Consider the following 19,253-nt stretch of genomic DNA (forward strand, 5'->3'; position numbering starts at 1 on the left):
TGGAAGTCGGACGAAGGAGACCTTTATAGGAAAACATTTTAAGGCGAACACATTGTTACTTCAAATTAAGTTAATATTAATATTTAAGTAAGTAATGAAACTAATGAAGTTTCAAAGGGAAATTGACTATTAGATTCATAAATATTAGAAAAGTAGATCTAGAAATGTCCGAAACAACCTTTAACTACACCTAACTATAATCTTTACAACACGGTGACAAGACACACTCTATATCTTCTCGTTCGTCATCAACGAGTGAAATAATTTTTCCCTGAATATGGGAATAAAAAGTGGGTAAACGGTAAACTCTAGGCTGGCATCCCCACCTTACAACGGGAGTCGCCAAACAAAATTCCAGCCCCTTCAGTTCACATCGGACCCTTCCCCAGTGCGTTGCGTGCGGACATCTTATCACGAAAACAGTGTTTTTGATAAAAATCGAGTGTTTTATTCTGTGTTCTGTGATAAAAAACCGTGCAGTGATTGAATACCGCCAACTATTTTGACAGCCATGTTTGCAGTTTCCCGCCAATAGGTAAGTTTGACGTTTGTTTTGTTTTTATTTTTACCAAAACGTAAAAAAGCTTTCTTCGCAGCCGGAGGTTGTAGTGGCCAGTGTTTTTGAGAATTAAGTTCTTTTCATGTGCATAGTTATCGACTTTAGTTTTAATTTTCGAATTATATTCCATGTTTCGTAATATTGGATGTGCTCATATAAGAGCGATTTATAAACCAGTTTCGTCAACCAATAAGAACGGAGACCCAAGAGCTTTCAATTAAAGTCTTCAATTCAATGAATTAAACATTTGTTTTTGAATAACCTCTTTGGTAGCCCGCATTTGAAAGACCTAAATATCTAACTACCTTTTATAAATACCTATCAGGTAATAATTTAAGCACCTAATAAGTACTTAGGTAGGTACGAAATTTTCAATAAATATCTGACATGAAATAGTTTACAAAGGGAGAATCGGATACATTGGAATAACACCGAAATCCCTACGTACTAATCCACCAAATTATACCTATCATCTATCTTTAGTTACTAGTTTCAAAATTACATAATGTATTGGTATTTTTGGTACGATACGGATATGGTAGGTAGCCTATTGAAAAAGTTTTACTTAAGTAAATCTAAATATTTAGGTAGGAACACAATAAAAAGGAAAGTCTTTAAACCTAGGCACTTACACTTACATGATACATCATAGGACCTAGGTATTCGCCGATACCGCGGTAAACCTAGGACCGGTCTAGTGCACCTACCTAGCTATTAGATTTGCATGGATTTTCTAGTTTGAAGCTTTGTTCGCTAAACTTTGACTAGAGCTAGATTGTGTCTAGCCTCGGGCTATGGTTTGGATATTCTAAGCTAAGCTATTTTCTGTACGTACAGTCATGACATGAGCATTATCATGTAGGTACCTATAGGTACACTTTTGTATCCTCACGAAATAAAATTTGTTAAAATATAGGTACTTGCTTAAACATGAAGTAAGTGTCACACAAGACAAGTTATGGCCAGCTTCTTAACTTACCTACTTTGTATTTTTTTATCTGTGCTTAGGGTCCTGCTTCTACAATGAACAGGGGTCATCGCGAAGTCAAAACGAAGTAACATTTTTACAATAAATTTTAGTGTCAAATTCAATAAAATTTAAATCGGGAAAACGTTGTTAAAACAATAGTTCGCAACAGGGAGCCAGACATTTCACCATGGGCTATGCTCATAGGTTAAATACGAACATTGTAGCGAAACGGATATCGGATCATAGCATATTAATTAACTATATACAGGGTGTTGCAAAAAGGGTATACTAAGCTGAAACCTACATGTGCAGCATGTTATCTGAAATAAGAATTTGAAAAGTCGCGAAAAAAATATTTCATTTTCCATAGACACTTTGTTGGTCACGTGACTTTTACTATGGAAAAAAATATTTTTTTTTCGCGAATTTCCAAATTCTGATATCAGTTTCGGGCTTAGATATAACATGCTGCACATGTAGGTTTCGGCTTAGTATACCAATTCTGCAACACCCTGTATATCGATTAACTACTACAATTTTGGTTCTTTATACTTAGGTAAATATCTATGTAGGTATTACTTGTAAAACAAAGAAATGATTTAAATTTGTTTTCAGTAAAAATCAATAGCTCGCTTGAAGACTTAAGGTAGTTTCTTGGGCCCGGCTTATCTTTTCTTTTACACTCAGTATATCCTCCTGACACCTGGCGTGCTATGAGTAGGACATTGAAAAAAAAATATATTTATAGTTTAAAAATACCTATATTAAAAGTTTTATGGAGTATCCCTGTTATTCCTTTAAAATTATATAAAGTACCTATTAGGGCATGCAATACCGGAACTTTTTTCAATACCGGTATTGAGTTCCGGTATTGCAACTCAATACCGGGATCCCGGTATTAATACCGGTATTAGATTTCCTTGTAATAAATGGCATATATTATGATTAAAGGTCGTATAGGTCAAAATAAAACGAGAAAAAGCAATTAAATTCAGTATTTTATAATAGATTTTTACGAGAATTGAGTATTAGAGTTTAAATTTTACAATAATTATTATTTTTACATCCAGTGTCCGTTTACGCATGGACAACAGTAGATATCAAACGGCCGAAAACTGCATGAAACGGTTGGAAACAAGTGCGCTTTCACAGTACATAGGAATACTATATCTTAATCGCTTTATTATAGCCTAAAAAAGTCCGATTCCGGTATTACTTCAATACCGGTATTAACTTTCAATACCGGTATTGAAAAAAGCGTGAATTTTGTCCCTAATACCGGTATTACGAATACCGGTATTGCGGTATTGCATGCCCTAGTACCTATCCCTTAAACAATTTGTTTATCATATTATAAGCAGTCTTATAGATTTTATTTACATGAATGTGCCATAATTTAGTACATTTAAGAATTTTTCCTGATAATGATACATCTCATTGTCGACAAGAGATTTCGTCACAAAAAACGTTCATTTTTTCACAAAGTCCTTTGTGGCTGAACTGTATTTCACTGTATTTCTTTATGTTTGACACCGAATGAAAAAGACGAAATGTACTTACTTATAAGTTTCGTTTGTATCATGTCATGTGCACTAAGTACATAAATCCATGATTAAAATAATATTTGTAAGTATTAATTCGGTATGTTAAGTAAAATTAAATGATGCTGATTCCAAAACCATTTCGAGATATTGTCCTCCTAGTCAATGTTTCATTGATAAATAAATAAAATAGCGAAAGATTCCGATTTTATTAACAAAAACATAAAAATACTTTGTCCTTCTAAACGCTCCTCAACGTCATAATTTCAGTATTTATTTCCTTTCTTTTCAAAAATTACAATACTTAGCAATGCTATTATCACTGTTAGTGTATCAAACAGACAGGAAACCATAATAAAGTACCACAGAAAACCTATTTTTAATTACGCATTATTTCAAAAATAAATTTCGCGTAAAGTAACGCGTGACGTCACGCGGTACAAAAAGAGCGGATCCTTAAAAAAATCTAAAAAAATAACCAGAGCATCAAAATCAAAAATCTTCAATTAGTGTCTCAAATTTCCACATACTTCAATAAGAAATGATAAAAAAATTACCATACCGAGTCGCGTGCGATGAATTAGTTCCAGTGACAATATAGTACCAAATTACAACTAAACGGAAAGGGCTAGCTTGATGACACTGTCTGCATTGAACATTAAAATTTATCAGAGCATCAGAATATTAGCAACTAAAAAATAACTATTATTGTGTTCAAATTTCAAATTCAATATTTTTTTTATATTGGGGCCATTTGGTGTCTGCATTTTTATGTGGAACTTTTTAATTAAGCGTCAATTCACACGTACCACAACCACACCACGTCGCAGCGACAAAATGTGGTCAAGCTGTGGTTACGTGTGAATTGTGTGACAGCGGCTTTTTGCAGTTGCGTTGTGGCAGCGACAAAATGTCGATGTGGTTGCGTTGTCGCTGTCATTGCGATGTGGTAACCACGTCGTCGTGTGCAGTTAATACGGAAAACAGGTTGCCGCGATGCCGCCGCCGCTTAGCGGCGTTGCCGTTGCGATGTGGTTGCGTTGTGGTTGCGATGTGGTTGCGATGTGGTCGTATTACACAGGTGGTCGATAACAACGGCAAAATGTGGCACGTGTGAATTGGATTATTCATTGTCAATACAAAATATACGCCCGACCACATCGCGTGGTTGTGGTGTGGTTGTGGCTGTGGTGTGGTTGTGGTACGTCTGAATTGACCCTAAGTAGTGTGAATACGTTCATAGAGAATGTTTGGAGCAATAATTTTCCCTGACACTGAAATGCGTACTAGTTATTATTCTGTGACTGCGTCGGACCTGTGAGAGCACAGAAGCAAAACTGCCCCCCTACTCTTGAAAGGCAATGTATTGCGTCTGTCTTGAGTAGTCAACATTAAAAAAATCATAACTTCTCTTCAAAAACGATTTTACAATCAAGATAATCAACATAAGGCCTTTTTTTAGAACCTAGCAGTAAGAACCAAGTACCCAGACTGTAAAATTTATTTTAGATTTTGGCCGAAAAAGCATTTTTTGGTCTTTTTGCAAGTTAACTTCTAAATTGTAGGTATTATATTATTGTTTCTAGGTTCTCCAAATAGGCATTACCTAGCTGATCTTCATTTTTACTTTTTGAAAAAACACCACTGAAAAGAAGTTACGATTTTTTTAATGTTGGAAACGCAGGACAGGCGCAATACATTGCCTTCCAAGAGTGGCACCACTGATATGTGCGAATGGGCCTTTAACGACAGTTTAGTAAGGCCTTGGTCTCCTATTTACGCCGCAGGTCGCGTCCAGCGTCACGCCGTAGGCCGCGTCACGATGCTCACTATAGAAATGTACTGATGCGGTCTCCCTCACACGCCGACGTTGGCGCGTAGATGTAGTGAGCATCGTGACGCGGCCTACGGCGTGACGCTGGACGCGAACTACGGCGTAAATAGGAGACCCGGGCCTAAGTATTTTTTTTATTCACCCGTCAAAGAAACGGGTCGATTTCGCTAACCCGCTTATATTCCCGTCTGAAGATTACCTTACAAGGCTTCTTTTGGCACAAAGAATAGGCGTCCTTAGTTTTGGTAGTTTTACACGAAAAACAATTCAGAAGGCGATTGCATTCCCTTTGTTTGAAAGAAAATACATGCTTAAAAGTACCTACAATCTACACTCACGAGAAATGAAAAAGTTCTACTTAAGCTGCGTACAGACCGGGCCAACGAACGGTTATCCCAACGATGGATATTTATCAAACATAATACAGGGCAGATAAGGTCGAAACCCGTTCGTTGGCGTTCGTTGGGCCGGTCTGTACGCAGCTTTATAGAAACGCCGACACCAAACGTATCCGTATCCGTAACAAAAGAAAACGTCACGACGAAATAACCACAGAACTAGAAGAATTTAAAGAAGACATGAAAAAAATGCTTACCAGGCTCTTTGCTGAGCATAAGAAGGATTCGGAAGGAATTATGCCTACTTTAAAGGAAATAAAAGTCGTGAATACTAATATTGAAGCTTCAATATCTTTTCTTACGGCCCAAAACGAAGAGCTTAAGAAGAAAATAGAATTGTTAGAGAGCCAATCTAAGGAAGACAAGAAACAGATTAAGTCATTAGAAGAGAAGATTGAAGACCTACAGAGAGGGCAAAGAAAGTGTAATATAGAAATAAAGAATGTGCCCATAGTGGGCCAAGAAACGAATGCGGATCTCCTGAAAATGGCAGCTAGTCTTGGAAATGTATTAGGTAGTGACCTAGACACCAACCACATAAGAGACATCTACCGAGTCCGAAGCAGAAAGCCCAACGCCCAAAACAGCTCTATCATAATGGAGGTAAACTCTACGTTAAAAAGAAATGACATTATTAAGAAATGTAAAGAATTTAACACCAAACAACCGAAACTCTGCGCAAGGCACCTAGGCCTCACCGCAAATACAGAAACCCCCATTTACCTATCAGAACACATGACACCCCGGGGCTCTAGACTGCACTTCCTAGCTAGAGACCTAAGCCGATCTAGGTCCTATAAGTTCTGCTGGACTTCCTTTGGTAAAGTCTATATAAGGAAGGATGAGAGATCGCCGGTAATATGGGTTACGTCTGAGGGGCAGATTCAGCAACTTCTTTCCGAAAAGTGACTACTAATTATGTTACTTTCTTTGTATAATCTAATAAGCCACTATTGCATGTTTTTGTTACCTAACATTTATATAGTTTTTCTACAGACTTATATCACAACACACTACTCTAGAATAAATGACACATACAACAGTACACAATATACATGTTATTTACATTACATAATATACCAATATCACACTGACCAGCAAACCATTTTAATTTCAATAACATCCACACAAAACACATTAAATTCCTCTCATAATATCTGGGTAAAATCCATGCTGAATCATAATACACTAGACAATAAACAAAGAACATATTATCTGAAAAAATACACAAATTATATTAACAACAAAACTAAAAACATAAAACATTTTAATTGGACACGCACTACTTTTCAAACCTTTATCTCCTTAATACCTACACGATCTACTGGTCCACACATCTCAATGTTTACTTTTATTTATTATGGCTAGTGCTCTGCAATCATTGCAAGAAATAGACCAATTGGAAATAGCCCAAGCCATCACCTGTGATCCTGATAAATTTAAAACACGTAGAGTAAACAACCGGGATTTGACTATATTTGCCCAAAATATACGAAGCATTTACTGTAATTTCGACGACTTTTTGGTTAACATATCTGAATTTAATTTTGAATCAGACCTAATAATACTAACCGAATGCCGACTAAGCCTAAATAAACCAATACCAATATTACCAAATTATTTTTCGTTTGCAACTAAACATAATCTTAACCAAAATGATGGCGTAGTTGTCTACGTAAAATCTAATCTCAAATGTAACGTAAAGGAAATAAACCTAAGCCAGGCATCGTGCCTGCAGGTTGATGTACTGAATAATATTGTATTATGTATTTACCGCTCTCCGTCAAATACAAACACAGAAAGATTTGTAGACTCTCTATGTACTCACCTGGACACTATTAGATCGCAAAAAAATTTAATTATTGCCGGTGATATTAATATAAATATAAAACCTAAATCTTCCGAATCGTCACTTGAATATAATAATAGAACAAATTACTTAAATATGCTGTCTGTATATGGTATTCTGCCTGGACACACTTTTCCGACTAGAGAAAATAATTGCCTGGATCACTTCATGATAAAAATAAACAAAAAAAAATCTTCGGCTTTTATTGCAATATTAAACACAACTATCACAGATCACTTAACAACATTCCTATCTATAAGTAAAATAAAGAATGATACTTTTATCGCCCCCAGAACCAAAACGGTAACAAATTTGGAAGACGCTCTGAAGCAATTACAAGAGAACAATCTTGCTGAACTACTTTTTTGTAATGATCCGAATGTAGTTACAGATCGCCTCATTAACAAACTTATGGAATCCATAAAACAAAATACTACAACAGTTAAAATTCCAAAAAGTAAACGCCTAATAAAACCATGGATAACAGTTGGCATTTTAAGATGTATTAAGAACCGTAACAACCTACAAAAACAATACCGAAACGATAAATATAATGAAATTAAAAAAGTAACATTCACTCGCTATAGAAATCACTGCAACTCACTTATAAAAAAACTTAAAAGAAATTATGAAAAAAAATTACTTGCTGGATCTACCAATAATAATAAAGTACTTTGGAGAAACATAAAAAATATTACCTACAATACCAAACCTAAAAACACAAACTCTGATCTAATGGCACTAAAATCATCACCGATTGAGTCAGCTAATTACATAAATACTTATTTTGCACACATTGGACAAAATCTAGCAAAGGATATTCAAACGCACTTATTAGCACCAAACGAAGAGTTGGGTATACTTCTAGGTAATATTACTGCTCAAACCCAGTCATTTGCCCTCCTCGATAGTGACCCTGAAGAGGTATATAGAGTTATTATGAGCCTGAAAACCGAAAGCGCTCCAGGATGGGACAATATCACAACTAGATTCCTAAAATACGTTGCACATGAGGTTACGCCAATTATAGCTCATTTAGCTAATCTATGTTTTAATCAAGGAATTTTCCCATCCCCCCTTAAACGCTCTAATATAACGCCAATCTATAAGGATGGAGACAAAGACAACATAAACAATTATCGGCCTATTTCTGTGCTCACTGTGGTATCAAAAATAATAGAAAAACTGTTAAATAATAGACTAATAAACTACTTAACCAACTTCAATATATTATCTGACAATCAATTTGGTTTCAGGAAAAACATCTCCACAGATGACGCAGTATTGTCCTTGACCCAACTTGTTACAGAACAAGTAGACAAAGGAAAAAAATGCCTAACTGTATTCATCGATCTCCGAAAAGCCTTCGATACTGTCTCTGTCTCCATCCTTCTAAAGAAACTCGAATTGATAGGAATTCGCGGTACTCAGCTTTCTATCTTTAAGGATTACCTGTCAAACAGACAACAAAGGGTAAAAATTGGGGACTACTGCAGTGAGGACATTGGGGTATCTTACGGGGTACCACAGGGAAGCGTCCTAGGACCCACCCTATTCTTGATTTACATCAATGACCTCTGCAATATGAACATTAAAGATGCAAAAGTTTTTTCGTATGCTGATGATACAGCCATTGTTTTCTCCGCTAATACCTGGGAAGAAACTAAGGAAACCACTGAAATAGGCATGCGCCAGGTCTCTCGTTGGCTACAGCTTAATCTTCTGAGTCTCAATACAGATAAAACCAACCTAGTATGTTTCAGTATCTACGATAAATATCAACCACCACAAAGTTTCAATGTTAAGATTCATAGATGCAACGAACCTCTAAGCACTGAATGTAGTTGTCCAACAATTTCAAAGGTAAAAAAAATTAAGTATCTTGGTGTTATGATAGACCAGCGACTCTCCTGGTATCCCCAAATTGAATATGTTAGCGCCAGGATCCGAAAATTTATATGGATGTTTAAGAGCCTAAGACACGTAGCGTCAAGAGATGTTCTTATTAAAATATACATTGCCCTGGTTCAATCGGTGATCATTTATTGTATCCCTGTTTGGGGTGGAACCTTTAAGACACGATTTCTTGAAGTAGAAAGGGCTCAGCGCTCACTACTGAAAATTATGTTTTTTAAAAAACGACGTTACTCTACTGAAATGTTATATAAAGAGTGCGGTCTTCAGTCAGTTAGAAAATTGTATATAACTCAAACTATTTTAAAACAGCACAAAATCATAAAGCCTAACGCCAGCCTGAAACAAAAAAGACGGAAACATAAAATTTTTAACATCCCCTGCACTAAGACTAAATTTGCTAGTATTCAACATCAATCACGAGCTGCCCAACTGTATAACACATTTCACAAACAGTTAGATATTGTCGACAAAACATACAGGGAATGTAAAATCTCTGTAAGTGAGTGGATAGATAAACTCAACTATACAGAGATAGAGGATCTTTTATCATAAAACACATAAATTCAAATATTCAGTTCACCTAACACACGCACACATCACACACACGCACAAGCACACACACACAAACACACACACAAACACACACACACACACACACACATACTCACACATGTTCGAAAATGAAATTGATTATTAATTCTCTAATCGCTTTAATTATAATTATATTATTATTATTATTTTTTTGCATGCTTCCAAAAATTGTTAAAGTTTAATGTTTATAGGAAGAGCGGAGTCTCCTGGCACAGACGTTTATTAATGTCTAAAAGGAGGCTTCAACTTCTAGTTGTTAAGAAAATTTGTAGAAGCAATAAACAATTTTTGATTTTTGATTTTTTGATTTAAAAACGATCCCATTTTTTTCAAACATTTATTTTAGAATTTTGACAAAATATTCAAGTTTTTAGTTGTTTTGTGAGTTAGTTTAGTGGTGTAATATTCTAATATGCACTGTTAAAATTAAATATAGTTACTTTAATATTGCAGACTGCGTCATTAAACTAGCCTTTTCCGTTTGAGAGTAATTTGGTGTTATAATATACATATAGGTCCACCAACCCGCACTTGGCCAGCGTGGTGGACAAGGCCTAAACCCTTCCTTCATTGGAAGGAGACCCGTACCCCAGCAGTGGGGACGTGATGGGTCGTGATGATGATGATTGGTGTTAATGTAACTAGAACTAGGTATTGTAATTGTTCGGTACCTACCTACTAAAATTAAATATTATGCCTTCAGAATGGATCTCACTGTCTTTGTAATAACTTTGGCCGGAAGTGAGATCTGTGTCTCTGTAGCCGGACACAGACTGGCCGGACGTGAGATGTGAATGTGAAGTGTTCTTTATTCAAATTTAAATTAATTATATGAGGTTGCTACAGCCCGACTATAAAGTCGTGAAAACGAGTTTCTAGCTAATTGTTTAAGATCATATTCTATTCTATACTATTATATTCTGGTAGGGGGTGAAGTTCCTGTACGTGGCTCTCTCGAGTGGAACCTTTGTACATATCCCCTTGATTTCAGCTCAGCCAGAAAGATCATATTTCTTGGGTTTTCTTGTGATATTGCCTGAAATAAATGCTTATTATTATTAATCGTTCTGTTAAGTATATTTATTAAAGGACCAATCCGTTAAAAATCCATAGTCAATCGGTATTTTATTTTTAAAATGTATTGTAGATAAAGGAAGTAAATAACTGATGATCATAAAAAGTCTTAGCAAAATCGCACTCTAACACTGAGTTGCAGAAAGTATCTTTAAGTTAATGTCGGCATTAAATGTATTGTTGCCTTGCTTTGACAGTATACGGACAGAAAGAGACAGACATAGATTTAATGTCGACATTAGCTTAAAGTCCCTTTCTGCAACTCGGCATAAGTCAGTAAGTATCTCGCAGGTCTTTATAGTTTGACTGTAGGTACTGTTTACATATTAAGTCTGTAGATTATAAATAAAATACTTTCATAATATGAAAAAGTAGTTTTTTTCAGTGAATAACCACTGCGTATCAAAAAAAAAACTCTTATAGCTTAGAAAACTCACTTTTTTTTCAAAATTTCAAGTTCAGTACGACCTTTTTTCGGCCTTGCCTATTTCATTTTTAAAGTATGAAAATCACCGTACGTTTCGTCCGGAAAAAATCGATAGAGCTACACTTACACAAAGTCAAATTTGGAACATATAATTTAAACGAACGTTACATTATTATCAGTCAAATGTTTGCGTTCCCACGTTCTTCGGATAATGTTAACAAGAGTCATATCACGTTTTCAAGTTATATTTACATAATAACTATCCGTCTTATTGGGTTGATAGTGTCTGTGAGATTATATAACTTAAGCTGATGTTAAAACTGATACGGTGTACATATTAAATATGATTTTATTATGTACTTATAACTAAGGACTAACTTAGCACTAAGATTACCGACATCGCTGTCAAAATATGCAAGCTGAAGTGGCAGTGGGCTGGTCATATCTGCCGACGAACCGATAACCGTTGGGCTAGACGAGTTCTCTAGTGGAGACCACGAACAGGCAATCGCAGCGTGGGACGCCCTCCTACCCGCTGGACCGACGACCTTAGGCGGGTAGGCGGCAGTGGTCGGATGAGGAAGGCCGAGGACCGAGTGTTGTGGCGCTCCTTAGGAGAGGCCTATGTCCAGCAGCGGATGATTATTGGCTGATGATGATGATACTAACAGGTAGTAGTTTAAAATTTTCTTGCAATCCTGTTTGCAACTTTAAACGTCCCGTTTCTAGGATTAAATAGCGGCACTTGAGTGTTATTTATAACAGAAGGCTTGCTAGTAAGGCGATTTCCTGCCAATAATGTGAGTTTATTTTATAAATTGCTGTGAAATTTTACACATTTTAAAAACCTACTTTATTTTCTGTAAAGAACAGGTGTGGGATGCTTGAAAAACCTGTTTTTTGTCTGTTTGCGCAATGGTCAGTTATACTGTAACTGTGTGATAAAAATCTTGAGAGAAAATCATTAGCATATTCATTATGGGATGTTATGGGATGTTTTTAAAACCGTAAAACTCAAAAAGTCACAGGGATCATCTTAGCTGAAATGAAGTATAGTTGTAGGTTTTACATATTTGTCCTACAAAGCCAACTTTGCAGCAGAAACAAGTGCTCAACCAACTCTTTTAGGGCTATAGTTAAAGCAAAAATAACCACACATCTTTTATAAATAGCACAGAAGTTAGCGATATAATTTATCGGAGTTTATATAGAAGCATTATTTCCCAAGTAATGTTAATTTAATATTTCGTACCAAATTCCAACCTCAAAAGAAATGGCCAGCATAAGTTTTCAAACTATTCATACAGAAACCGACTGTAAAGTTACTACATAATATTCAACACTAAAGTTAAAGTTTAGTGAAGTTACTGCCGTCTGGGCGAGAAAATAATTTCAAACATTCTTCTTTGCAGTACAAAGGAAAAGTTCTGGATTTTGCCAAGTATACAGGTAAAGGGTACAATATTACTCTTTTACCCACCAACAAAGGTTGACTGGAAGAAATTGCTTTTTGGCAATAAGCCCGCCATTGTATGCTTTTTGTACAATAAAGTGTTAAAATAAATAAATATTATAACGGTCGAATGGCGTAGTGGTTAGTGGCTCTTACTGCTATGCCGAAGGTCCCCGGGTTCGATTCCCGGCTGGGGCAGATATTTGTTTAATGACAGATAAGTATTTTTACTCGGGTCTTGGGTGTTGGTATTTATATTTAATATGTATCTATCATGTATTTGTGTAGATATCAGCTTTCCGATACCCATAACACAGGACTAGCTTGGGGTCGGATTGCCGTGTGTGAGATATCCCCACATATTTATTTATTTATTTTATTATAGGTATTCCATTAGGACATTATGTGCATTTTATGCTCACGACTGTAATCCCCGAAGGGGTAGTCAGAGGTGACTTGCTACCGAGTCGCGATCTTTTCGCTGTAGATTTCTTTTATTAAAATTTCTACCACCTTAACCTCAAAACAAGGAGTCTTGAGTAAATCCTAACTAATATTATATATGCGAAGATAACTGTGTCTGTCTGTTACAAAACTACTGGACAGATTTGAATGAAATTTCGTATACATATGGTTTAGACCCTGAGAAAGAACATAGGCTACTTTCTATCCCAGAATTCCCACGGGTAAACTTTTTAAGGCGAAGCGAAGCTCGCGAGAACTGCTAGTAAACCATAAACTAAATAGACTATTAGACCCCGCTATACAAATACAAAATGGCGGCCGATGAAATTCGCGATAAAGAGGCAAACGCAGAATTTAATTTTAAAAACGTTTTCCCGTCTAGACGTGCCACCTGGCGGCACCGCAGCCTTCAGTCATGAATTTCAGCATCTCAGAACTGAAACTTGAATGAAGTTTACAGTAAAACTATAATTTCCTGAGAACCGAAGTGGATTCTAAGTAATTGTTAAAGACTGTATTTAATCGATCTATTATATTAAAGACGACCGAATGGCGTAGTGGTTGGTGATCCTGACTACTGAGCCGATGGTCCCGGGTTCGATTCCCGGCTGGGGCAGATATTTGTTTAAACACAGATATTTGTTCTCGGGTCTTGGATGTGCCCGTAAAATGGCAATAGGCCCGCCCCCTATTACATTGGGACTAACATACACTCTGGCGAAAAGTGGGTGCAGCAATGCACCTCTGCCTACCCCGCAAGGGAGTACTTAAGTACAAGGCGTGAGTGCGTGTTTTTTTTTTTTTTATATTAAAGGACAAATTCGTTAATAAGCCATTATCAATCGGTACTATATTTTTAAAATATATGGAAAAGTAAGTAAATAGCTGACAATGACAAAAAGTCTTTCGCACTCTTTATTGTCAGACCTTTATATAGTTTGACTGTAAATATTGTTTTATTTTACGATTTTTGGAATCCAGCTGTCTTATTCATAAAGTTACAAAGATTGTAGTTGTTGTAGATTAACCGTATGTGGTTATTCTGAGGATTAGCCAAATTTTGAACAAATTTGTTGTGTCAGTGCAGAAGAAATATCGCGACAAATAACACCCCACTTCCACCAGTGAGCTCTTATTTTGAATTACTTCGGTTGCAAGATTTGTCACTTAATTCATTGGTACAATGGTTGTCATTAGGTTGTAGTTAAAAATTAAAAACCGACTCCAAAAAACCACCAAAAAGTAAGAAATAAATATAGGTTTACACCAATTCGGTTTTTTAATTTTTTTAAATTATTATTTTATTTTATTCTTTTTAGTTTATTTGCAATAATTTTGAATCAAATTACCTAAGATGCAAATGATACCAATTAGTCCTACTCGTCCATACGAATCATTCAAGCCTAAACACGAGGTAGTATTTTTTTGTTATAAGAACTATATTTAAGTTCTAATTTTCATTATAATCGGTTAACTGGTGCCCAAAATGGAAATTCATACCCTGTTTTTACCCACCCTTGGGGGTGGAATAAAATTCTGAAAAAACAATGGCACCCACGTGCAAACTATCGTGCGTAAGCTCAACCCAATACATCAAAAAAAGATTTTTCAAAATCGGTCCATAAATGGCGGAGTAATCGGTGAACATACATTAAAAAAAAAACATACATAGGTAACATACAGACGAAATTAGAACCTCCCCCTTTTTTCGAAGTCGGTTAAAAAGGGTTTGACAGTAAACAAAATGCGAATAGTTTTTGTGTCTATGTATTTCTCCATTGTCGCTATCTAACCGATAGGTATTGATTTATAAATTAAACGTCATCTCCATATAAAATTCATGACAGAAGTGTCAAAAGTCAACCACTACTCCCTGGTTATGCTCTAACCGAGAATGGGGAAATTGGCACTAAGACTTAAGATTGACACTAATATAAGCACTGGAAATGATCGAGATTCTTAAACATAAATGTTGTTTTTGTGAAGAGACGGAATTTTATTAATCGTACGACTATGCTTACAAAAACGACGTTTTCGATCTCTGCCTAGGTATTTAGGCAATCTATTAAGTGCATTGAAATTAAATTTATTCCCATTCCCACCAGTCAACTGTTAACTCAATTACTTACTTACTATGAATCGGAGAACTTAAACATTTAAATAAAATGAAGATTTAATTTGCATGCAAGTAGGTAGCATGGAAATTAAATCTTCATTTTATGATAGTCATCTTCAACAATAATAAATGGTCTAAGATAGATTCGATTCATCATCATCAGCCAATAATCATCCACTGATGGACATAGGCCTCTCCCAATGAGCGCCACTACACTCGGTCCTCGGCCTTCCTCATCCAACCACTACCGGCTACTCGCCTAAGGTCGTCAGTCCAGCGGGCAGAAGGGCGTCCCACGCTGCTTAGATTCATATAGATTCGATTAGTTTTAGTAAAGTAGAGGTACTTAGGTTAGATTTTAGTCGGCTTAAGTCTAGTTATTGATCTAAGTTCTGATTTCTGTACTACATAGGCACCTAGTAGGTCAAACAACAAACAAAAACAGTTACTTAGGTGTTCAATATGGAATATGCATGTGATTCAAATAAAGGTCAAATATTATTTTTAATAAACTTGGTTATTTCAAAATTATGCCTCCATCAATATTTTTAATTAGGTAGGTATAATTTATTTTTGACCGAGGAATTTATCTTTGAAACATGACACATTTTCATAGAGCGAAAAAAATCTGTCACATTTTTAGGAGGATACGGAGGGTTATTCCTATCATCAGAAAAAAATATGAGCGTTGTTGAATTTTTTGACCACTGATAAACTTGAGTAAAATTTTACGTTGAATAAATGGTATTCCATTCTATTCTTTCACAAGAAACATTCAATTAAATCTAATACAACGAACTCACTCATTTCACTCCTTCCTTAATATGCAGACGGTAGGTATAATTTGTATAGAAATGTTTGTATGAATCTACAATGAGATGCAAATTGATTCGGCACATCACTATTTGAACAGACTATCGTGCTCTTGCAGCTTGCATTTCGCTAACAGACTAGGGATGGGCGAGTCGCGATGTTTCTGTTAGGATAATATCGATAGATTTTGCGAATTTTGGATTGTGACAGGTAAAAAACTATCGTTGAATTAAAAGAAATAAAACTTGGAAAAAAGTAAATAAAGATACGGGTATAACATGCATCGTCAAAAATCAGTAGTCACAGTAAAATTACCGTGTTGGTGATTAACCTAAGAGCTAGAATAGACTTTATCAATTAGGTATCACCGTGGCTAAAGAAAATGACAGTTAAATCAGCATCAGTCACTTACTGCCCAGAAGCATGATCACAGGATTCGATACTATTTTCGAATCTACACAAACATATGGAAAAAGAGCAGTATCGTCAACTGTCACTGTTTATTGTATGTTTGTTTTTTTCTATTATGTTAGTGTAGATTCGAAAATAGTATCGAATCCTGTGATCGCTGCACAGGAATGCGCCGAACGTATATCAGGAACATCGATATGAATAGTCGATAAATCCCACATCCCACCCCATCACTAACCCCCTTACAGGCAGTGTGAAGTGCATAATTAGTGTCCCATCTCGCAGTGTTTGTCGGTAAACACTGCAACTTTGACGAGATAGGTTTTGAGCAATTTACGAGTATCGTCTCTGTGCAGACATTGTTTGACAGATACAGATACAGGCCCATAGTCAAAGCGAAGTATAGTGCGACAAACTTATCTGTTCCGGTGAAAGTGAACTAAATTGATCCATATCTCATTACTTACTAATGAATTGTATATTGTAAAAGATTAGATGGGTTTATTAACACCGCAAGAGCGAATTAACAACACGTGCAAACATAAAATCTTATAGAATTAAGAAATTTTACACATTTATGTGAGCTGTCACCGGAACAGATAAGTTTGTGGCACTGTAATTATAATTAGTGTCAAATACACTCACGGGCAATGAAAAAGTTCCACTTACAAAATTCAGACACCAAATGGCACCAATTTTTAGGGTTCCGTAGCCAAAATGGCAAAAACGGAACCCTTATAGTTTCGTCATGTCCATCTGTCCGTCTGTCCGTCTGTCCGTCTGTCACAGCCGATTTACTCGGAAACTATAAGTACTACAGTGATGAAATTTGATGGGAATATGTGTTGTATGAACCGCTACAAAAATATGACACTAAATAGTAAAAAAAAGAATTGGGGGTGGGGCCCCCCATACATGTAACTGAGGGATGAAATTTTTTTTTTCGATGTACATACCCGTGTGGGGTATCAATGGAAAGGTCTTTTAAAATGATATAAAGTTTTCTAAAAAACATTTTTCTTAAAGTGAACGGTTTTTGAGATATCAGCTCTCAAAGTCGTAAAAAGTATGTCCCCCCCCCTCTATTTTTATAACTACGGGGTATAAAATTCTAAAAAAAATAGAGGTGATGCATGCTAATTAACTCTTTCAACGATTTTTGGTTTGATCAAAGTATCTCTTATAGTTTTTGAGATAGGTTGATTTAACTGTAATTTTGCTGCTACGGAACCCTTTGTGCGCGAGCCCGACTCGCACTTGGCCGGTTTTTTAAAACATTTAATAGAAATAACTTCTAAGTTCTCCAATTAATAGGATATGTGACCTATATAACATATACAACCATAAACTAAACCTTGACATCTTTCATGACTCCTTCAGTTCGTTTAAGAAAAAAATATGTCAGAATTAGTTAAGAATATTTGCCTTGTTATTTTTCTGATAATATTTGCCTTGTTAGTTTTGACCCACTAAATTCTAACATTGTTATTTTCTGTTCAAGTTTTAATATTGTTATAATATGATATTACGCTTACATAATTTAGTTTTAAGTCACTGTTGTCGTTAAGATAGTATTATTTGATAATGCCGTGATCGCCTATAATGGTTTTCACAACGAAATTTATATTATGTTAAATTTTCTGTTAAGTATGTCTGTTGTGTGAACTGCTGGAGATCCTTATGTTAATAAATAAATAGAAAGTTTGAACAAATTATATCCGTTTGTAGTTAGTAATATTCTCATGCGTCGTTTAATGTAGTTAAATATTGCAAAAGGCGTCATTAACTTCATTTAATCCGCTTAGGAGTAATTTAGTTAGTGCTTTTCTGAATGGAACTTTTTCATTGCCCGTGAGTGTATTATTTTAGCCTGTTTTTTTACTTAAATATAGCTCGTTGAACAAACAAACACACAATAACTGCCTTTTTATAGCTAAACTTAAACACACTCATATTTTTATGTCATCGAGCCACACAATAACCATACAATATGCGTAAGAATTTAAATATAAATGTAAAAATAATGTGAATTTTAGTATTTTTTGTCGAGTTAGTTAAGGTCGTAAGTTTAAATGTGTAGAATTTAAAATTATCATTAAGGTATAATATTTTATGATAGGATTAGTGTCGTGGTGTGAGATTTTAATAAGTTAGGTATAAATAATACATTTCACTTTCTCTTATTTGTAAATTTTACTAGTTACCTATATTTAGTTGAGTTACTTTGCAGTGATCACTTTGTTTGTCTATATCTTGTTAAAAAAATGGTAGGTGCATTAACAACAACGCCTAGACTAATTTTAGCTAGGGCATTTAAAAATAATAATAAATTTATGTTTCTCTAATGCCATGGTGGATTCTAAGGTCCTCTCTAAGCGTGTAATTTATTTATTTATTTATTATGGTTCACCAACATTTGTTACATCAAAACTATTACAATTCTATAATTAAATACAAACTAGATGCACAAACAATTAAAGTTAAACACTGCATGCACAAAATTAAAAAAAATCGTCAATTTAGTGGCTACTTAAAATAAATTTAACTACTTATACTAATTATAAAAATAAAATTATAATTGATTAATAATTGAATTAAAATTTAGATTTATATATTAATTGATTGAGAAATTAATTATTGTGTAATGTAATGTTACATCAGTGTAGGTATAGAACCAGGCATTACATTATCTTGTAATTGTACAATAAAAATATTATGGTAGTCAGGGTGAGAGTAGGTAGGTATCGTATGTAATGCTCAAAGACCAATTTATAACGTTAAAGTAAATGTGAATGCTTTCGGTGAGCGAAAAATCGAATAATTCCACCCAAAGGT

The 19,253-nt window shown here is 35.2% G+C and overlaps 1 protein-coding gene across 1 annotated transcript in view; it reads left to right on the plus strand.

Moving 5' to 3' along the window:
• Window positions 1-338: 338 nt before the first annotated feature.
• Window positions 339-19,253, plus strand: part of LOC105383464 (protein slit) — a 177,611-nt gene continuing 158,696 nt past the window's right edge. Inside the window, exon 1 of the mRNA XM_048629716.1 lies at window positions 339-535. The gene's annotated coding sequence lies outside the window, so the exon portion shown is untranslated. The remainder of the gene's footprint in view (window positions 536-19,253) is intronic.

The sequence above is a fragment of the Plutella xylostella genome, chromosome 24 (genome assembly GCF_932276165.1).
Source record: "Plutella xylostella chromosome 24, ilPluXylo3.1, whole genome shotgun sequence".
Classification (NCBI taxonomy): domain Eukaryota; kingdom Metazoa; phylum Arthropoda; class Insecta; order Lepidoptera; family Plutellidae; genus Plutella; species Plutella xylostella.